A 21,647-nucleotide genomic window follows, 5' to 3' on the forward strand; every position below is an offset into this window, starting at 1 on the left:
CCTGCTGAATTTTTACTAAGCATGGAACCCATGGCAGTAATAGCTGCTTACACTGGTCAGAGCCAGGATCAACACAGGCATGTACATCCCCTGGCATCTCAAAGGTGGGCCTGAGGGACAGTGACATGTAAGCGGTGGGGGATGGCAAATACATACCAACCATGGGTTTTTGTTCAATATTCCGTATAATCCAATACCTTTTATTTTGAAATAGTACTCTGGGTTGGTTAAACATCTTGCAATCGTTTTTCCTGACGTATACTCCATCACCTTGAAACAGGTACAAAATGCAATTCTTTTTTTAGAAATCATAATTGGGCACCTTCTCTTTTGTAACCAAGGCCATACAGAGTGTTTGAGGAACTTCTGCCTGTATCCTTTGTTGGTGCCCCAGAGCCGGGCTCTGACCCTGCCCCCAGCAGAGGCCTGGCCATGGAGCAGGAACTGGCTGTGGCCTGAGTGGCTCGATGCCTGGAGTCACTGGTGTGCAGGGGCGCTCAGCCTTGAAGATGGAGATGGCAAGGATCAGAGCAAAAAGGAGTGGAAGGAGCCCCAAGAACATGAGAACAGTGCCCAAGCCATCAACTAGGAGAATAACCAGAGGACCAGGAGAGGCCTTTGGAGGCACACCGACCTGAGTCCTGACTCTCGGCTCTGCCTCTGATGCGGTGTGTGGCTGCGGGAAACTGAGTGAGGAGTTTTCTGTTGTGGGTGTTGCTAGTGTTTTTTTTAATTTTAATTTTTATTTATTTATTTATCTTTTATTATACTTTAAGTTCTGGGGTACAGGTGCAGAACGTGCGGGTTTGTTACATAAGTATACATGCGCCGTGGTGGTTTGCTGCACCCATCAACCAGTCATCTACATTAGATAGTTCTCGTAATGCTATCCCTCCCCTAGTCTCCCATCCCCTGACAGGCCCTGGTGTGTGTTGTTCCCCTCCCTGTGTCCATGTGTTCTCATTGTTCAACTCCCAATTGTGAGTGAGAACATGTGGTGTTTGGTTTTCTATTCTTGTGTTAGTTTGCTGAGAATGATGGTTTCCAGCATCGTCCATGTTCCTGCAGAGGACATGAACTCATCCTTTTTTACAGCTGCATGGTATTCTATGGTGCATATGTGCCACAGTTTCTTTATCCAGTCTACTACTGATGGGCATTTGGGTTGGTTCCAAGTCTTTGATATTGTGAACAGTGCCTCAATAAACATAAGTGTGCATGTGTCTTTATAGTAGAGTGATGTATAATCCTTTGGGTGTATACCTGGTAATGGGATTCCTGGGTCAAATGGTATTTGTAGTTCTAGATCCTTGAGGAATCACCACACTGTCTTCCGCAATGGTTGAACTAATTTACACTCCCACCAACAGTATAAAAGCGTTCCTATTTCTCCACATCCTCTGCAGCATCTGTTGTTTCCTGACTTTTTAACGATTGCCATTCTAACTGGCGTGAGATGGTATCTCACTGTGGTTTTGATTTGCATTACTCTAATGACCAGTGACGATGAAATTTTTTCATGTTTGTTGGCTGCATATATGTCTTCTTTTGAGAAGTGTCTGCTCATATCCTTTGTCCACTTTTTGATGGAGTTGTTTGTGTTTTTTCTTGTAAATCTGTTTAAGTTCTTTGTAAATTCTGGATATTAGCCCTTTGTCAGATGGACAGATTTGCAAAAATCCCATTCTGTAGGTTGCCTGTTCACTCTGATGATAGTTTCTTTTGCTGTGGAGAAGCTCTTTAGTTTAATAAGATCTCATTTGTCTATTTTGGCTTTTCTTGCCATTGCTTTTGGTGTTTTAGTCATGAAGTCTTTGCCCATACCTGTGCCCTGAATGGTATTGCCTAGGTTTTCTTCTAGGGTTTTTTATGGTTTTAGGTCTTATGTTTAAGTCTTTAATCCATCTTGAGTTAATTTTCATATAAGATGTAAGAAAGGGATCCAGTTTCAGCTTTCTTCATATGGCTAGCCAGTTTTCCCAACACCATTTATTAAACAGAGAATCCTTTCACCATTGCTTGTTTTTGTCAGGTTAGTCAAAGATCAGATGGTTATAGATGTGTAGTGTTATTTCTGAGGCCTCTGTTGTGTCCCATTGGTCTATATATGTTTTGGTACCAGTACCATGCTGTGTTGATTTCTGTAGCCTTGTGGTGTAGTTTGAGGTCAGGTGGCATGATGCCTCCAGCTTTTTTATTTTGCTTAGGATTGTCTTGGCTACATGTGCTCTTTTTTGGTTCCATGTGCAATTTAAAGTAGTTTTTTCTAATTCTGTGAAGAAAGTCAATAGTAGCATGATGGGAATAGCATTGAATCTATATATTACTTTGGGCAGTGTGGTCATTTATTGATTCTTCCTATCGATAAGATTTTCCATATGTTTGTGTCCTCTATTATTTCCTTGAGCAGTGGTTTGTAGTTCTCCTTGAAGGGATCCTTCACATTCCTTGTAAGTTGGATTCCTAGGTATTTTATTCTCCTTGCAGCAATTGTGAATGGGAGTTCACTCATGATTTGGCTCTCTGTTTGTCTATTACTGGTGTATATGAATGCTTGTGATTTTTGCACATTGGTTTTGAATCCTGAGACTTTGCTGAAGTTGCTTATCAGCTTAAGGAGATTTGGGGCTAAGACAATGGAGTTTTCTAAATATACAATCATGTCATCTGTAAACAGAGACAATTTGACTTCCTCTTTTCCTAATTGAATACCCTTTATTTCTTTCTCTTGCCTGATTGCCCTGGCCAGAACTTCCAATACTATGTTGAATAGAAGTCATGGGAGAGGGCATCCTTGTCTTGGGCCAGTTTTCAAAGGGAATGCTTCCAGTTTTTGCCCTTTCAGTATGATATTGGCTGTGGATTTGTCATAAATAGCTCTTATTATTTTGAGATACATTCCATCAATGCCTAGTTCATTGCGAGTTTTTAGCACAAAGCGCCATTGAATTTTGGTTTTTGTCATTGGTTCTGTTTATGTAATGGATTACGTTTATTGATTTGTGTATGTTGAACCAGCCTTGCATCCCAGGGATGAAGCCGACTTGATCGTGGTGGATAAGCTTTTTGATGTGCTGCTGGATTGGGTTTGCCAGTATTTTATTGAGGATTTTTGCATCGATGCTCATCAGGGATATATGCCTGAAATTTTCTTTCATTGTTGTATCTCTGCCAGGTTTTGGTATCAGGATGATGCTGGCCTCAGAAAACGAGTTAGAGAAAATTCCTTCTTTTGCTGTTGTTTGGAATAGTTTCAGAAGGAATGCTACCAGCTCCTCTTTGTACCTCTGGTAAAATTCGTCTGTGAATCCATCTGGTCTTGGACTTTTGTTGGTTGGTAGGTTATTAACTGCTGTCTCAATCTGAGAACTTGCTATTGGTCTATTCAGGGATTCGATTTCTTCCTGGTTTAGTCTTTGGAGAGTGTGTGTGTCCAGGAATTTATCCATTTCTCCTCGATTTTCTAGTTTATTTGTGTAGAGTTGTTTATAGTATTCGCTGATGGTAGTTTGCATTTCTGTGGGATCAGTGGTGATATCCTCTTTATCATTTTTTATTGCATCTATTTGATTCTTCTCTCTTTTCTTCTTTATTAGTCTGGCTAGTGGTCCATCTATTTTTTTTTTTTTTTTTTTTGAGGCGAAGTCTTGCTCTGTCGCCCGGACTGGAGTGCAGTGGCCGGATCTCAGCTCACTGCAAGCTCCGCCTCCCGGGTTTACGCCATTCTCCTGCCTCAGCCTCCCGAGTAGCTGAGACTACAGGCGCCCGCCACCTCGCCCGGCTAGTTTTTGTATTTTTAGTAGAGACGGGGTTTCACCATGTTAGCCAGGATGGTCTCGATCTCCTGACCTCGTGATCTGCCCGTCTCGGCCTCCCAAAGTGCTGGGATTACAGGCTTGAGCCACCGTGCCTGGCCTATTTTGTTGTTCTTTTCAAAAAACCAGCTTCTGGATTCATTGATTTTTTGAAGGGTTTTTCGTGTCTCTATCTCCTTCAATTCTGCTCTGGTCTTAGTTATTTCTTATCTTCTGCTAGCTTTTGAATGTGTTTGCTCTTGTTTCTCTAGTTCTTTTAATTGTGATATTAGGGTGTTGATTTTAGATCTTTCCTGTTTTTTCTTGTGGGAATTTAGTGCTATAAATTTCCTTCTACACACTGCTTTAAATGTGTCCAGAGATTCTGGTATGTTGTGTCTTTGATCTCATTGGTTTCCAAGAACATCTTTATTTCTGCCTTAATTTTGTTATTTACCCACTAGTCGTTCAGGAGCAGGTTGTTCAGTTTCCATGTAGTTGTGAGGTTTTGAGTGAGTTTCTTAATCCCGAGTTCTAATTTATTGCACTGTCGTATGAGAGACTCTTATGATTTCCATTCTTTTGCATTTGCTGAAGAGTGTTTTACTTCCAACTATGTGGTCAATTTTGGAATAAGTGCTATGTGGTGCAGAGAAGAATGTATATTCTGTTGATTTGGGGTGGAGAGTTCTGTAGATGTCTATTAAGTCCACTTGGTCCAGAGCTGAGTTCAAGTCCTGGATATCCTTGTTACTTTTCTGTCTCATTGATCTATCCAATATTGACAGTGGGGTGTTAAAGTCTCCCGGTAATACTGTGTGGGAGTCTAAGTCTCTTTGTAGGTCTCTAAGGACTTGCTTTATGAATCTGGGTGCTCCTGTATTGGGTGCATATACATTTAGGATAATTAGCTCCTCTTGTTGCATTGATCCCTTTACCATTATGTAATGCCCTTCTCTGTCTATTTTGATTTTTGTTGATTTAAGGTCTGTTTTATCAGAGACTAGGATTGCAACCCCTGCTTTTTTGTGCTTTTCATTTGCTTGGTAAATCTTCCTCCATCCCTTTATTTTGAGCCTATGTGTGTCTTTGCATGTGAGATTGGTCTCCTGAATACAGCACACTGATGGGTCTTGATTCTTTATCCAATTTGCCAGTCTGTGTCTTTTAATTGGGGCATTTAGCCCGTTTACATTTAAGACTGATACTATTATGTGTGAATTTGATCCTACCATTATGATTCTAGCTGGTTATTTTGCACGTTAGTTGATGCAATTTCTTCATAGCATCGATGATCTTTACAATTTGATATGCTTTTGCAGTGACTGGTACTTGTTGTTCCTTTCCGTGTTTGGTGCTTTCTTCAAGAGCTCTTGCAGGGCAGGCCTGATAGTAACAAAATCTCTCAGCATTTCCTTGTCTGTAAAGGATTTTATTTCTCCTTTGCTTATGAAGCTTAGTTTGGCTGGATATGAAATTCTGCGTTGAAAATTCTTTTCTTTAAGAATGCTGAATATTGGCCCCCATTCTCTTCTGGCTTGTAGGGTTTCTGCCGAGAGATCCACTGTTAGTCTGATGGGCTTTCCTTTGTGGGTAAGCCGACCTTTCTCTCTGGCCACCTTTAGTACTTTTTCCTTCATTTCAAGCTTGGTGAATCAGATGATTATGTGTCTTGGGGTTGCTCTTCTCAAGGAGTATCTTTGTGATGTTCTCTGTATTTCCTGAAGTTGAATGTTGGCCTGTCTTGCTAGGTTGGGGAATTTCTCCTGGGCAACATCCTGAAGAGTGTTTTCCAACTTAGGTCCATTCTCCCCGTCACTTTCAGGTACACCAATCAAACGTAGATTTGGTCTTTTCACATAGTCCCATACTTTTTGGTAGCTTTGTTCATTTCTTTTCACTCTTTTTTCTCTAATCTTGTTTTCTCACTTTATTTCATTGAGTTGATCTTCAGTCTCTGATATCCTTTCTTCCACTTGATCCATTCGGCTATTGATACTTGTGTATCCTTCACAAAGTTCTCATGCTGTATTTGTCAGTTCCATCAGGTCATTTATGTTCTTCTCTAAACTGGTTATTCTAGTTACCAACTAATCTAACCTTTTTTCAAGGTTTTTAACTTCCTTGCATTGAGTTAGAACATGCTCCTTTAGCTTAGAGAGTTGATTACCCACCTTCTGAAGCCTACTTCTGACAATTCATCAAACTCATTCTCTATCCAGTTCTGTTCCCTTGCTGCCAAGGAGTTGTGGTCCTTTGGAGGAGAAAAGATGTTCTGGTTTTTAGAATTTTCAGCCTTTTTGCGCTGGTTTCTCCCCATCTTTGTGGATTTATCTACCTTTGGTCTTTGAAGTTGGTGCCCTTCAGATGGGGTCTCTGAATGGATGTCCTTTTTGTTGATGTTAATAATATTCTTTTCTGTTTGTCAGTTTTCCTTCTAACAGTCAGGACCCTCTGCTGCAGGTCTGCTGGAGGTTCTCTCCAGACCCTCCTTGCCTGGGGATCACTGGCAGAGGCTGCAGATGAGCAAAGATTACTGTCTTTTCCTTCCTCTGGAAGCTTCTTCCCAGAGAGACACCCACCAGATGCCAGCCAGAGCTCTCCTTTATGAAGTGTCTGTCGGTCCCTACTGGGAAGTGTCTCCTAGTCAGGATACATGGGGGTCAGGGACCCACTTCAGAAGGCAGTCTGTCCCTTATCAGAGCTCAAACACTGTGCTGGTAGATCCGCTGCTGTCTTTAGAGCTGCCAGGCTGCGATGTTTAAGTCTGCTGAAGCTGCACCCACATTTGCCCCTTCCCCAAGGTGCTCTGTCCCAGGGAGGTGGAGGTTTTATCTATAAGTCCCTGACTGGGGCTGTTGTCTTTTTTTCAGAGATGCCCTGCCCAGAGAGGAGGCAGTCAGGGCACAGGGGCCTTGCTGAGCAGGGTTGGGCGCCACCCAGTTCGAACTTCCCTTTGCTTTGTTTACACTGTGAGGGTGAAACCGCCTACTCAAGCCTCAGTAATGGCGGGAGCCCCTCCCCCACCAAGCTTGAGCATCCCAGGTTGACTTCAGACTGCTATGCTGGCATGAGAATTTCAAGCCAGTGGGTCTTAGCTTGCTGGGCTCCCTGGGGGTGGGACCCACCAAGTCAGACTACTTGACTCCCTGACTTCAGCCCCCTTTCCAGGGAAGTGAACGGTTCTGTCTCACTTGTTCCAAGTGCCACTGGGGTATGAAAAAGAAAAACTCTCGCAGCTAGCTCAGTGTCTGCCCAAACGGCTGCCCAGTTTTGTGCTGGAAACCCAGGGCCCTGTTGGTGCAAGTACAGAAGGAATCTCCTGGTCTGTGGGTTATGAAGACCATGGGAAAAGTGCAGTCTCTGGGCTGGAGTGCAAGGTACAGTCCCTAATGGCTTCCCTTGGCTGGGAGAGGGAGTGCCCCAGGCCCTTGAGCATCCCAGGTGAGGGGAGCCCCACCCTGCTTTGGCTTGCCCTCCTTGGGCTGCACCCACTGTCCAACCAGTCCCAATGAGATGAACTGTGCACCTCAGTTGGAAATGCATTAATCACCAGCCTTCTGCATCAATCTCGCTGGGAGCTGCAGACTGGAGCTGTTCCTATTCAGTCATCTTGCCAGAAACCACTGGTGTTTCTTAACCTGTAAGATAGGGATAACAATATCTACCTCATAAAATTGTTTTGAGAATTAGAAAAGATGCCACAGGTAAAACACCTGCATCAGGTGGGTACTGCATAGATAATTGTCACTATTATGACTACTGATGTGTGGCAAGAGTCTTCAGAACACACAGAGTGCTTGATTAACCTCAGTCAATGAAGGCTGTCATTTTTATTGGTGAAAATAATAATATTACTACTACAACTCCTACTAATATGCAGCTGAGGGAGAAATTCAAGGATATAATGTGTGACTCAAGTTTGTGATATGTCACAGTGGAGAACAGAGCAACTGATTTGCTTGGAAATGTGCTTTCACTGGGTCAAAGACTTGGGTATTGAGGAGGCTGCAGAATCTGGTGGCTGACTCATGGAGGCTGGGGACTGAGCAGGGGTACAGCTGGGCTGAGGTCTGTTATTCCAGTTCTTAGCCCTTCTTAAAGGGTCCAGTAAAAGCCCCCGTTGCATAGTCCCCTAAAATTCTTAGGGCCTAGTTCTTTTTCTCCAATTGGTCTACAAAGTCAATTACAAAAACAACACATTGACATTTACAGAATGTCAGGCAAAGCTAAAAGAAAAGCAATGTGGCTCCACCGTATTTGAGAAGGGCCTGTCAGAGGATGGGGTCATTTGCACTGAATTTGATACAGCAAAACAAAATGCTAGATTTTGACAAGATCTTAAATGAAGACTGCTGAAGTAGATTAGATCTGATGTGACCTGAGGCAGAGCTTGTTCTTCGCAGTAAGAGAAAGTAGCCGCCTGCCTCTGTTTGAGTGTGTTTGCCTGGGGTGGTGGGCAAATGGGAGAAGTTGAGGGAAATCAATTCCATTTACAAATGAATCCATTTGGAACTTAGCAAGGACAGATGAACACACCAAGATCTCTCTTATGGGGAGCAGTGTGGCCTAGTCATGAACACTTGGGCCTGAAACACCTCATAGTTGCTGAGAGAAAGCACATTGTAGCAATACAAATCCCTTTTGCTGAATAGGCCTGCTGGTATCATAACCATTTACACTGTTGCTTTTTTACACAGGTCACACCTGATTTAGGTGAAACCCCAAAGCAACAGCCATCAACTACATGTGCTGCTCACCATTTCCCTCCTTTCCACCTCCAGCTCCTGATCCTTTTGGTGATGTCTGTTGCTAAGGAGTCTAGTGTGGCCTGGGGACATCTAGGTCATATTGCTGTGGATTAAAAGGGAGAACTAGAGGGCTCCTTTGGAGTTAGCAGTCATCACCAGATGCCTCTGGCCTGCCACCCACCTGTAGCTCAGTCCTTCACCTGTGCAGCTCTGCTTTTGCTTTGCAGATGCAAGTGATACATCAGTGGATTTTTTAAGGAATAATCTTCTTTGACTTCTCTGTAGCATTTGGGTATTGACTGTTGGATACCTGCTTCTTTGATTTTGCATGAACTACATTATACAGATTCTCTGCTGCTCTCCTATCCTTTCTTCCATTTCCCATTTAGAGTTCCCTTCCTCATGCTCCTCCCAGAAGTGAGGTCCACAAGGTTTTCTCCTCTTTTCTCTGACCCTGCCGTGCAGAAATCACTCCTTCTCACGAGGCCAGGAATCACCTGAACACACAATTCACAGAGCACGCCTTGCCGCCCACCCCTCCCAGAGTTCAGGTCACATCTTCCCAAGTTCCTCTGCATTCAGAGACATTCTCTCCCCTTCCTAGATGTTTGTGGCTGAAGGAGCGTACATGATTTCCTTTCCTTACTACCTCCAGGGCACTTGCTGTTTCAGAATTCTCTATTTGAGTTGTTGGCATCATCAGCATTCAAGGCATCCAATCTTAAACCTCAGGATCATTATCTGCAACTTCTTCTCTCTTGCCTCTAGCGCTGTACCCACTCAAGCCTCTTAAGTCAATTATTCTTCAGGCAGACTCTCGCTTTCTGTCCCCACTAGTTTCCATGTTGGCAGCTCATGCTAGATCATCCTATCCTGTGCCCTGCCTCTGGGTTTTCTCCCCTCCACACTCATAGGATGTGTGGATAATACACACTGCAGAGACCCTGCCTTAGACATTTCTAGGCTCACCGCTGCACTCAGCACAATTCCTTTTGAAACACAGACACTCAACAAATGTTCGTATAAAGAATGAATAAATAGAGGTGCGCCAGGCAGCAACCACTTCTGATGCAAGAGTGGCAACTGAGATAGGGAAAGGTTGCAATTGCAATTTACAAATGCTCTTCTGCTGAAAATGAACAAGAAGATTAAGCTATAAATACTCTTTCGGGGTAATTAAGTGGAACAAAAGGTAATAATTGTTAGCATAAAATGCAATCACATTTTAATAGATTCTGAAAATTAAACAGGCTTCCTGTCGATAGATCTTAAAGCATTTCTGTTACATATTAGAGAACATTAATTTCTGAAGACCCAGAAAAGACCCAGTCCTTTGAATTACATTCATGTTATTACCACAGAGCCTGAAAATTGTATATTTGGTATTAAGAAATCAAATACAGTCACTCTTAAACATTAGATGTTATTTGATCTGACATTTGATTTTTACTGCACTTACTGAGAAAGTAAGTTATTTTGCTACTGTATTTTGAATCCTGACAGAAGACACAGGACTCTTGGGACAGAGGTAAAGCATTTTATTTTTCACAACATAGCAAATGGCATGATTGCATTGGTTCCCTTACTCTTTAAGTCCCAAAAGGATGAACAGCCCAAAAGGGTGCCTGCATAAGGAGTGGGTTGTGCTACAGTAAGTGACTTGAGGAACCCTGAAAAGAGCCCAGATAGAGGCATTATACATTCTTTAAGATTGTTCACTAAAAACACAACCCAAGGAAATGGCTCAGGTGAAGAGGGTCAGCACCCGGCAGTCTTTTTTTCCCCCCACATATACCTCTGTAAGCAAAGCGTCTTGAATTCTTGATACACACAACAAGAACCTGCAGGGATATGAAGAGCCATGGTGAATTGCCTCTCCTAACATATTTCAGATAAGAATTAATACTCAAAGTAACAAGGATATCATTATTAGCTTTCTGAATTTAGGGTATAGACTATTGGGACATTGATGAATATCCTTTGCGCAAAAATAAACTAGGTGATCAGAAAAATTAATACTTATTAGTTATGTGTGTGTATATATATAATAACACACACACATGCATATATATATACAGAAACACACACACACACAGTGTGAGGAAAGGAAGATATCTGTATCTATAAGTTGTAACTTGATATTTTTCCTCAATGGGAATTTTTTTTTATGAACACATCATAATGAGGCAAATGAAATTCTCTCACTTTAGCACAAAACTTGAAACCTTTGAAAAAAATTTCTTTCATGCTGTGTATGCTTATTCTGAAAAGCCCATGGCTATTCCACTGCAGCAGGATCTGACATGATCTCAATTATTATTACTAACAGCATTAATTAATGGGACTATTTACTGTGTGATGCACTTTATGTTAGTGATGCATATTCAAAGGAGATAGAATAGTCCTTGTCCTCAAAAGACTTACAACTGAGTTTGGTCAGCATGATTAGTCACAGGTCCCATCATCTATTCTAGTACATCTGAGCATAAGGGAATATACTGAAGCAGATTTGTAGCTATGGAATCTCTGAGAGGGCCTGAGAACCAGGCAGGGATGCTGCATCTCCAGAGAATACACAATGAGGAGCAATCCAGCCAGAAGAAATCACACTGCGTGGAAGTCTGGAAGAGCAACACAGCAGCTATGGCCTGTGGCTTGGCACCTACAGTGCTCAGGACCAGATCCTTGACCCCTGCCATACTGCCCCAGAAACCTAGCTGCCTGTGCCGCTGTGCCCGTCAGAAGCTTCTTCCACAGTGACTGCTTCCTCCATTTTGTCACTTCTGTTGCTAAGTTGCTCACAGCAAAGATGGATTACAGAAGCTGGCGCTTGTTTCGAACCTAGCAACAGGGACTCAGGGGAACTGAAATTTAGCTTTATAGTCTATGTCATACAGACAGATAGGCTAGGAAGGTGAGCAGAATAGGTGAGCCAGTCTCTGGTTTCTGCCATTAGGTAGTATATACAAGTAGTAAATAGTAGGTAGCTATTAAATGGTTGCAAAAGAAAGGACTGCAGTAATGTACAAAGATGCTTGACGAATGTGTATAGATCATCACTGTCCAATAGAAACATGACATAAGCCAAAACTGTGATTTTACATTCTCTAGTAACCATGCAAAAAAGCAAAGAATAAAAAGGTGAAATTAATTGTATCAGTATAATTATTTAACCCAGTATATCCAATGTTATTCTTTTAACATGAAATCAATATTAGAATTAATAAAGTGCTTTACATTCTTTTTGAATACTAAATTCAAATCTGGTTTGCATTTTTTCCTTATAGCACCTCTAAATTTCCATGAGCACATTTCAAGTGCTTCCCAGGCTTGTGGGGCTAGTGGCTACCACACTGGAAGGCACAGCTTTAAATGGACAGTGTTAGAGGAGCTCAGAGAGAGGGAATCAATCAGATCCAGGGTAGCTGAGCAGAGCTTCTTGGAAAAGTGGGACTTGAATCATCTTTGAAATAATGTTAGAACTTACAAAAGTTTGAAAATGGAAAAGAGCATGGCAAATGTCAAGGCTGGATATTTCTAGAGGCCTTGAAAAGCTTCAGCTACTAATTGTCCTTGCTGGATTTTTCATGGTTGAAATCTGACCCTGAGAAACCTGATTACAGGGATATGTTGAGTTTTCTCATGGAGGCGAGTATCTGGTAGCCAGCCTCAGAATACTGACATATGAAATCAAAGGGCCATTCTTCAATTTCAAGTTTTTATTTTAGGATAACTGTGGATTGACATGTAAGTGTAAAAAAATAACTACAGGAAAATCCACATACCCTTTATCCAGTTTCACTCAATGGTAACATCTTGTAAAGCTATAGGACAATGTCACAACCAGGATATTGACACTTAAACACAGTCAAGATACACAGCAGTTCGATCACACACAATCCCTATATTCCACTGTTCGCCTCCTTTTAATTTTTGAGACGGGAGTCTCGTTCTATCGAGTAGCTGGGATTACAGTCGTCTGCCGGCCATTCCCAGCTAAATTTTTGTATTTTTAGTAGAGACGGGTTTCACTGTGTTAGCCAGGATAGTCCCGATCTTCAGACCTCGTGATCCACCTGCCTGGGCCTCCCAAAGAGTTGGGATTACAAGTGTGAACCACCGCTCCTGGCCCCATGTTCCCCTTTTATAGCCACACCTACTTCCCACTTGCTCCCAGCCTCCCCCTATTTTTAAAATGTTTGTCAACCACTAATCAGTTTCCAGTGCTATAATTTTGTCATTTCAAGTATGTTACATATGGAATCATACAGTATGTAACCTTTGGAGACTGGCTCCTTAGACTCAGCATAAATTCTGTAGATTCATAAAGATTGTAGACTCTATCAACAGTTTGTTTCTTTTTATTGCTGACTGGTATTTCCATTGTATAGAGTGTGAACACTGTCAGAATCAAAATGGAGTTACTAATGTTAAAAAAAAAAAAAAGTCCAACCTTGGACTGGCATTACCATTGTTATTGATCTTTACAGCAAGAATAATCATTTCAAAACAATTATGTTATTCTCCTCATTTTTCCTTTAAAAATCTTTGTCATTCTTTACTTCCCTGAATATAAACATAGTTAACTATGGTAACTGTATTCCCATCACAAGGCTCTAATGCCAAATAAACATAATTTTCTTTCAGAAAGCCTCTCTCTGTTTGTTGTTTGTTGACATAAATCGTGTTCAGAAGTGGGACCTAGAGTAGGATCCCATTTGGATGGAGTCAGAGATTCTTGGAATCAGTTTACAGCACTTACTTGAGCCTCTCTGCTTCCATGGCTCCCTGCTTCCATGGCTCACCTTTCCTGTCCTGAAGAGTCTTCTCTCAGCCGAGGATTCCTCTTCGGGTAGCAGCTCTTGACTTTGTTTGCATAAAGCCACCTTACTAAAGAACCATACATTCCTCCTGGGATGATAAAAGACTTTTTGTCTTTTCTGGTAAGTCTTTTCTGATACAAAGACAAGTGACTTTTGGGTTGAGCACTCTGGTTTCTATAATTTACATTTTATCTGTGAGGCATGTCGTTTCTGGTGAATTCACTTTTGGTTGTGTACCTAGTTGAATGTTTTGGTTGATTTGCAAGCCTGGGTTAAAATTTTTGTGAACACTATTATCTTGGTTTCTTTTGATTTGGTTTGACTCTTCTCCTTTGCTTGTTTCTATACATTTTCTGAGAGTAATCATAAACAATAAATGGTGGGCACAGGATGGCTAATTGAAAGCCACTGGGTGGTTAACACCATCTAAAACACTGGTCCAAGCTCTTGATGTCCTCTGACAGGATTTATAGGCTTTTCTTTGTGCTTGTGAAATTAATAAGAAACGGAATGAGATTCTCAAACATTAAGGCTTGCCAGGTTTCTGGGACTCCAGCCAGCTACATATTATGGACTGTTCTTCACATTTTAAAACTGATGGGCAAAGTTACATTAAGAAAAATTCAGAGCTCAAATGTCCATTATTCAAACTCTCTAAAACACTTCTAACTATAGAGTTGGTATTGTGATTTCATGATTAAAATTCTAAAATTAAAGGTATAAGATCTTTGTACATTTGTATAAATGTCTAGGTGTGTTTATGCACATGGACTTGTGTTATGTTATGTGTTATATCTACATGGTAAATGCTCCAGAAATTTTATTTAGATTGGCTTAGATAAATAAATACTCATATAAAATATATAGTAATTAACCCAAGTGGCTCTTTAGCTCATGTGACTTAAACTGGCTTTAAAATTATTAACAAGATAGAAATATCTTCAGAAATGTCAGCGTACAGTTTTGCTGGTCACATGGTTTTATATTAGTTTCTGCTGGATGTTGACACACAGATTATGAAACTGTAAACCCAGCCTAAACAGAATGACCTTTCCTTTTGCAATTCTTTTTGGTACTTAAGACTAATTTAATATTGTTGTTTTAATGAAAACAACTGTATCTTAGTGAGTTATTGGCAAAATACCTATCTATTTAACTTTAAAGTTTTTACTTAGATGAACACCTGATATTCACAGGCTCTCAAGATGGTTAACAGAAATAATTCCAAATGATGACTAGCTTTGTCTAACATCTCAGTTTCCACAAGTAATCTAGGTAAACTATTAAAAATAAATAAATCAGGTAAATGTAAATGGCATAAGCATTTATAAGTAAACTTTTTATGTAATTTAAAAATTTAAAGCTCTGTTGCATTAAATTAAGTAATAAATACTCATTAAATGTCTAGGTCATTTCCAAATATGACAAAAACTAAAACAAATTGGTGATCATAAATAAGTTTGCTTTTGATCCCTTAGATTTTATAGAAAGACTAAATATATTTAGATCTATTAATAAACATAATAAATTATGGGAAAACAAGTTTCCAAAAATTTTGAAAGGGTTCTCATCTATAGAACAGTGATATGTGACAATTCAAATTTGCTTGCTAAAAATTAAGGTTACTAAGAGTTAAAAATTAATTAATATATAATTCTGTACCCAGAATGTGCACAAAAAAGTAAAATATGTTTCTGATAAGAAAAATTAGGACAAGGGCATTAAAAATGTGCTTTTCATTGAGAAAGAAATAGTAATTTTGTTTATTTTGGAGGTTATTTAAAGTTTTTTTCAAGATTTGGATTTAGGAAGGAAACAGAAACAAGATAGAAAGGAACCAGCAAGAAGGAGAAAGAGATGCAAAGAAAGTTATGCCTGTGAAGATGTATTTTCACTAGGGAAGATTAAAAAGAAAAGAGACTGATTTTTTATTAGACAGAATCTTGTGTAGTAAATCTTTGTCCTAAAATAAAGTGACTGGCTATTTTAAAAAGAGAAAGCCTAGGAAAAAGCAGAAAATTCGAGTACGTTGTAAATGATCTGAGTAAGTTGTAATAGGTTTCTTGAGGGAGGGATTTATGGAAGGAATGTTGTGTGTGATCAAGTTCGGTATAATTACAAGGAAATTATGTCTTAAAAATTAACTTCAATATTAAAAATATGCTAATATAAAGCTAAAACATCTCATCCTCTATGTTAAAACAACAGATTTTTTTCAAGTATGAATTTGCTCTTAATAAAACTGTAAAAGGTTTCGATTTTAGTTACAAAATCTGTTTCTTTAATAGTCGTCTTCTAAACTGCAGACAGTTTCTATTTCTGCCACATTTATTTCTGAAATACATTTAGTTTCCCTAGATTCAGGTTGGAAAAATGTTGTTGTTTTCATTCAGAATGATAAGTTCATTTCCTGAAGTAAAATTTTCTTTTCTGAAATATCTTGGATTAGTATTTCAGAGGTTCAACTCTTGCTGTATCTTGCTGTACATTGTTTGCAGGTCATGCATTATTGCTTTCAGCACTCCTTCTTTCTCCTCTTCAAAGGGTATATCATTTTGCTTTGCTGTGATAACTCTCTCCATCAATCTTTTCATCAGCTCCTGTAACATTTTCTTTCTGGTTCTATAATAACTTTGCTGTTATGGTCTGACACTGAAATGTTTATTTTAAAGGCCTAGCAGAGCATCGTTTTCCTCCAAAATTACTTGATTCTGTATTCTTGACTTTTCTTTATGTGTGTGAATTGTAACCAGGAAACTCCCCATGTTGTCACTAAGAGCCATGTATTGCCCTGCTGAAGGTACCACTAGTTTTCTGGTTTACATTCCCCTGTATATAGTGCACATTCAGAATCTTGGAAATATATTCTTCCTGTGTCTGATTAAATTTAAGTACTGTTTTTCAGCAGGTTCCGTTTGCGAGTTACCTACATGGGCTTCAGTGAGGAGAAGCAAGAACACTGCAGGAGGTGCTTCTTTACTTTTCTAGTAACTGCCCTAAGAAACAAAGATTCTACTTTTTATCAAGATAATTTCTTGTTTTGTCTTTATTAGGTTTTTGGTTACCTAGGAAAACCAAACTTTAAAAGGTTTAAGGCTTTTACATGTACGTAACATTCGATATTGCTTTTGAAATCTTTTGATTATCACTCTGGTTAAATGACTATTATTTTATAGTGATCTGTCATTCTGTTTGGATGAAGTGTTTTGAACCTTTTGACATCTTTGGAAAGCTTCTCCAGGATTAAAATTCTAAATGAAGCCTGTTACATCTAAAATTAACTTTGGGCCTCTGGAGAGCCTCAAAGAATGTGTCTCTCATTTTGTAGCGATATTAAATGATTAGGCTTATTTGGTAAATTGTATGAGAAGCATTGTCAAATGATAAGTGATACTAGATCTTCTTTCAGTTACATTTATGGATATATTATTGATATATTGTTTCAAACATTTTTATATAAATTCATAAAAACCTAATATGTTATCAGTCATAATTTTAGTTGTTAATATTAAACCTTTTTTCAAAATGATATTTTTGTGGATATTTATGTGAGTATCCTAAAAATTATATAAGATGTATAAAAGTCTGATGGTCCTAATGTGACATTGTCAGTCATAATTCTGATTATCTTAATGCCACATGTAATAAAAATAAATTTCATTGTAAATTGTGAACTTTCATCATTTTTGAAATCAGAGCTATCTTCAGTTATTGTTATCCACTGTTATTGTTTTGAATTCTTCAAATGCTTTGTAACCAGCTATAGTCCAAAATTGCTTTTCGTGGAGAAGTCTAACAAGTACTCTCGAACACAGATTTCTGGTAATGTTAAGATCAATGAATGAAATAAAAATATTTCTAATATAGAACTCTAATATAGAAACTGATCAAGCAAAATAAAATTTAATTACATGAAATCAAATAACTGATTAAGAAGATTTTTTTTTTTTTTCTTTTTCAGATGGAGTTTTTCTCCGTCACCCAGGCTGGAATGCAGTGGCAAAATCTCAGCTCACTGTAACCTCTGCCTCCTGGGTTCAAGTGATTCTCCTGCCTCAGCCTTTTGAGTAGCTGGGATTACAGGCAACCACCATCATGCCTGGCTAATTTTTGTATTTTTAGTAGAGACAGAGTTTCACCATGTTGTGCAGGCTGGTCTTGAACTCGTGACCTCAGGTGATCTGCTCTCCTTAGCCTCCCAAAGTGCTGGGATTATAGGTGTGAGCCACCGTGCCTAGCTGAGGTCATGTTTTTATGATTTTTATTCACAACATTGTTGGTTCTTTATTTAAATGTATTGTTTCCCAGATTTAAGGATTGTTTTTCTTCTTAAGCTGTTTATAATTTACAACAATTTGGTAGAGTATAGTTTTGTGAACAAAGGCGGAATCATTTTTTTCACATTTCTTTAATATTTACTTTAGGCTTAGGGGTACATGTGCAGGTTTGTTATACAGGTAAATCACATGTCATGGGAGTTTGGTGTACAGATTGTTTCATCACCCAGGTAACAAGCATAGTACCTGATAGGTAGTTTATCAACCCCCACCCTCCTCTCACCCTCTATCCTCAAGCAGGTTCCATTGTCTGTTGTTCCTTCTTTATGTCTATATGTTCTCAATGTTTAGCTCCCACTTACAAGTAGGAACATGCAGTATTTTGTTTTCTGTTCCTACATTAATTAGCTTGGGATAATGGCCTCCAGTTCCATTCATATTGCTGCAAAGGACATGACCTTGGTTTTCTTATGGCTGTGTAGTATTTCATGGTGTATACATACCACATTTTCTTCATCTAGTCTACTGTTGATGATGGGCATTTAGTTTGATTCCATGTCTTTACTGTTGTCAACAGTGCTGTAAAAAAACATACACACGCATGTGTCTTTATGGCAAAACAGTTTCTATTTCTTTGAGTATGTACCCAGTAATGGGATTGCTGGGTTAAACAGTAGTTCCGTTTTAAGTTATTTGAGAAATCTCTAAGCTTATTTCTTGTTCTGTGGTCCCAGAGCATTGGAGGTATGATTTCATTTTTTTAAAAAAATTTACTGAGGATTGTTTTGCGGGCCCATTGCATGGTTGATTTTAGAGTATGTGCCATGTACAGATGAGAAGAATGCATATTCTGTTGTTTTGGGGTGGAGAGTTCTGTAGATGTCTATTAGGGTCCATTTGGTCAAATGTAGAGTTCAGGTCCCAAATATCTTTGTTAGTTTTCTTCCTCAGGGATCTAATACTATCAGTGGTGTTTTGAAGTCTGCCACTATTATTGTGTGATTATCTAAGTCTCTTTGTAGATCTCTAAGAACTTGCTTTATGAATCTGGGTTCTCCTGTGGTGGGTGCATATGTATTCAGGATAGTTAGACCTTCTTCTTGAATTGAACCTTCACTGTGATGTAATGCCCTTCCTTGTCTTTTTTGGATCTTCGTTGGTTTAAAGTCTGTTTTGTCTGAAATTAGAATAGCAACCCTTGCTTTTTTCTGTCTTCCATGTGCTTGGTAGATTTTTCTCCATCCATTTACTTGTAGCCAATAATGTGTCATTGCATGTGAGATAAGTCTCTTGAAAACAGCATAGAGTGGGGTCTTGCTTGTTTACCCAACTTACCACTCTGTGCCTTTTAATTGGAGACATTTATTTACATTCAAGGTTAATATTGATGTGTGTGGATTTGATCCTGTCTTCATGTTGTTAGCTGGTTATTATGCAGACTTGATTGTGTGGTTGCTTTATAGTATCAATGGTATGTGTACTTAAGTGTGTTTTTGTGGGGTCTTGTGATGGTCTTTTCTTTCCACATTTAGCACTCACTTCAGGGCCTCTTGTAAGGCAGGGTTGGTGGTAATGAATTCTCTTAGCATTTGCTTGTCTGAAAATAATCTTATTTCTTCTTTGCTTATGAAGTCTAGTTTGGCTGGATATAAAATTCTTGGCTGGAATTTCTTTTCTTTAAAAATATTGAATATAGGCCCTGAATCTTTTCTGGCTTGTAGGGTTTCTACAGAAAGATCTGCTGTTAGTCTGATGGAGTTCCATCAGTGACCTGCCTCTTCTCTCTAGCTGCCTTTAACATTTTTTTCTTTCATTTCAAATTTGGAGAATCTGATGACTATGTGTCTAAGGAATGGTCATCTTGTATAGTATCTTGCAGGGTTCTCTGCATTTTCCAAATTTGAATGTTGGCCTCTCTAGCAAGGTTGGGGGAATTTTCATGGATGATATCCTGAAAAATGTTTCCCAGGTTGCTTGCTTTCTCTCCCTCTGTTTCAGAGACACCACCACCACTGAGACATAGATTTGGTCTCTCTCTCTCTTTTTTTTTTTAAATAAATGGTCTTTTTACATAATTCCATGTTTTACAGAGGTTTTGTTTATTCTTCTTTAATCTTTTTTCTTTATTTTTGTCTGACTGTTACTTCAGAGAACTGATCTTAGAGCACTGACATTCTTTCCTCAGCTTGGTCAATTCTGCTGTTAATATTTGCAACTGTATTCTGAAATTCTTGAAGTAAGTGTTTCAGCTATATCAGATCATTTTGGTTCTTTCTTAAAATGGCCATTTTATCTTTCATCTCCTATACTGTTTCACTGTATGCCTTAGAATCCTTGAATTCGGTTTCAACTTTCTGCTGAATCTCAATGATCTTTGTTCTTGTCCATATTCTGAATTCAATTTCTGTCATTTGAGCCATTTAAGCCTGGTTAAGAACATTGCTAGAGAACTAGTGCACTTGTTTGGAGGCAGAAAGACACCCTGACTCTTTGAGTTGCCAGAGTTCTTGAGCTGGTTTTTTTAATCTGCATAGACTGATGTTGCTACAATTTCTTTGGGTGGGTTTTTCTTTTTGCTTTTTTCTTCTTTGATTCTCTTGGGGTTTGATTGGTATAAAGTGGTACCAGGTGGGTTCAGTCAACTGGCTTTGTTTCCCTTCCCCAGGAATCACTGAAGGCCAGGAACAAGTTCCAGGGCACAGTAGCCCTGCACAGAGTTCCCAGCTTCCTCTTCCTTCAGGCCAGCATGTGTGTCCTCCCACTGTCCACTCTCAATCATTTGATTTTCCTCCCTACTTGATTTTTCCAAAATTCAGAAACTATTCATGAGTACTCTTCTCTTTATGACAATATGATTATTTACATAAATTTAATAAAGATTTAGTCTCTATATTAATACACAGCTGGGAACATTGATTATATTTCCAAAGTTTCAGCTAAAATAACGTATTCGAGAATGAATATAAAATGCCTGGCTTCAAGGGTTCCAGTCTTATAGTGAATGAGTGAGAATTGTCACTTTCTGCCAGACCCAGAAACCTTAAGAATGATAGTAAAATAAATTTCCTAGCCCAAAGAAGTTTTAAAACCTGAGATTCCTATGTGATTGGCGTAGAAAAAAAAAATTAATGTTTTCAAAGAACAACTGTAGTACCCTGTTAATAGATAGTAGCCCTGTTTTGCACTGTGCATTGTTTTCAAGTTCTTGTTGTCTACCTGTAGACAGGACTTGATCCTGAATTCTCCTAATTTCCTCCAATACTTGGCTACAGCTCTCCAACTAAAATCAAAGGCTGTTATGTTCTTAAAGTCCTATAAGCTGAAACTAGATAAGTCTTAAAAAACAAGTCTCATGATTGATGTATGGACTACACAGCAAGTTCATTTACAAAACTGCCTGATGCCATAGCAGAGAGAGTTGAAATGCAAACCAGGAGTAGTTAGTCTTTTCACATTATAGAACACTTTTTTCACGACACTGGAACAAGACTCCATGTCATTATGAGATTCTTATCCTTTTAATACTACCTTTTTCATTTGTCAGTAGAATGGTATAATTGAAATCCAAACACCTACTGGTAACTGAACAGAATAATCCAAACACCTACTGGTAACTGAACAGAATCTCACCTAAGAAATTATTTAGTATCCATTGTTAAATAAGAAAACACCTATGCTATTACTAACACCACATGCTATACCTGAATAAATTCCTCTGTGAAAGTTGAGGCCCATATACACAAAATAAGAAAACAGGTCACATGATTACCACAGGTCTCACCTAATTCTTTATGGTCATTTGATTTATTCAATTGTCTTAAAGCCTAGGCTTATGGCTGAAAAACATTATGCAAACTGTGGGTTGTCATGTTACTATTGATTTTACTTTGTTTATCCACTTTTTAAACTTTGTATCTGCTATTTGTTAAATTTTTACAGAAGTAAAACTCCTAAAAGAATAATACTGGCCTAATAATTTGAGATGATGACAAAAAGCTATGA

This window comes from Piliocolobus tephrosceles, chromosome 7 (genome assembly GCF_002776525.5).
Source record: "Piliocolobus tephrosceles isolate RC106 chromosome 7, ASM277652v3, whole genome shotgun sequence".
Lineage (NCBI taxonomy): Eukaryota > Metazoa > Chordata > Mammalia > Primates > Cercopithecidae > Piliocolobus > Piliocolobus tephrosceles.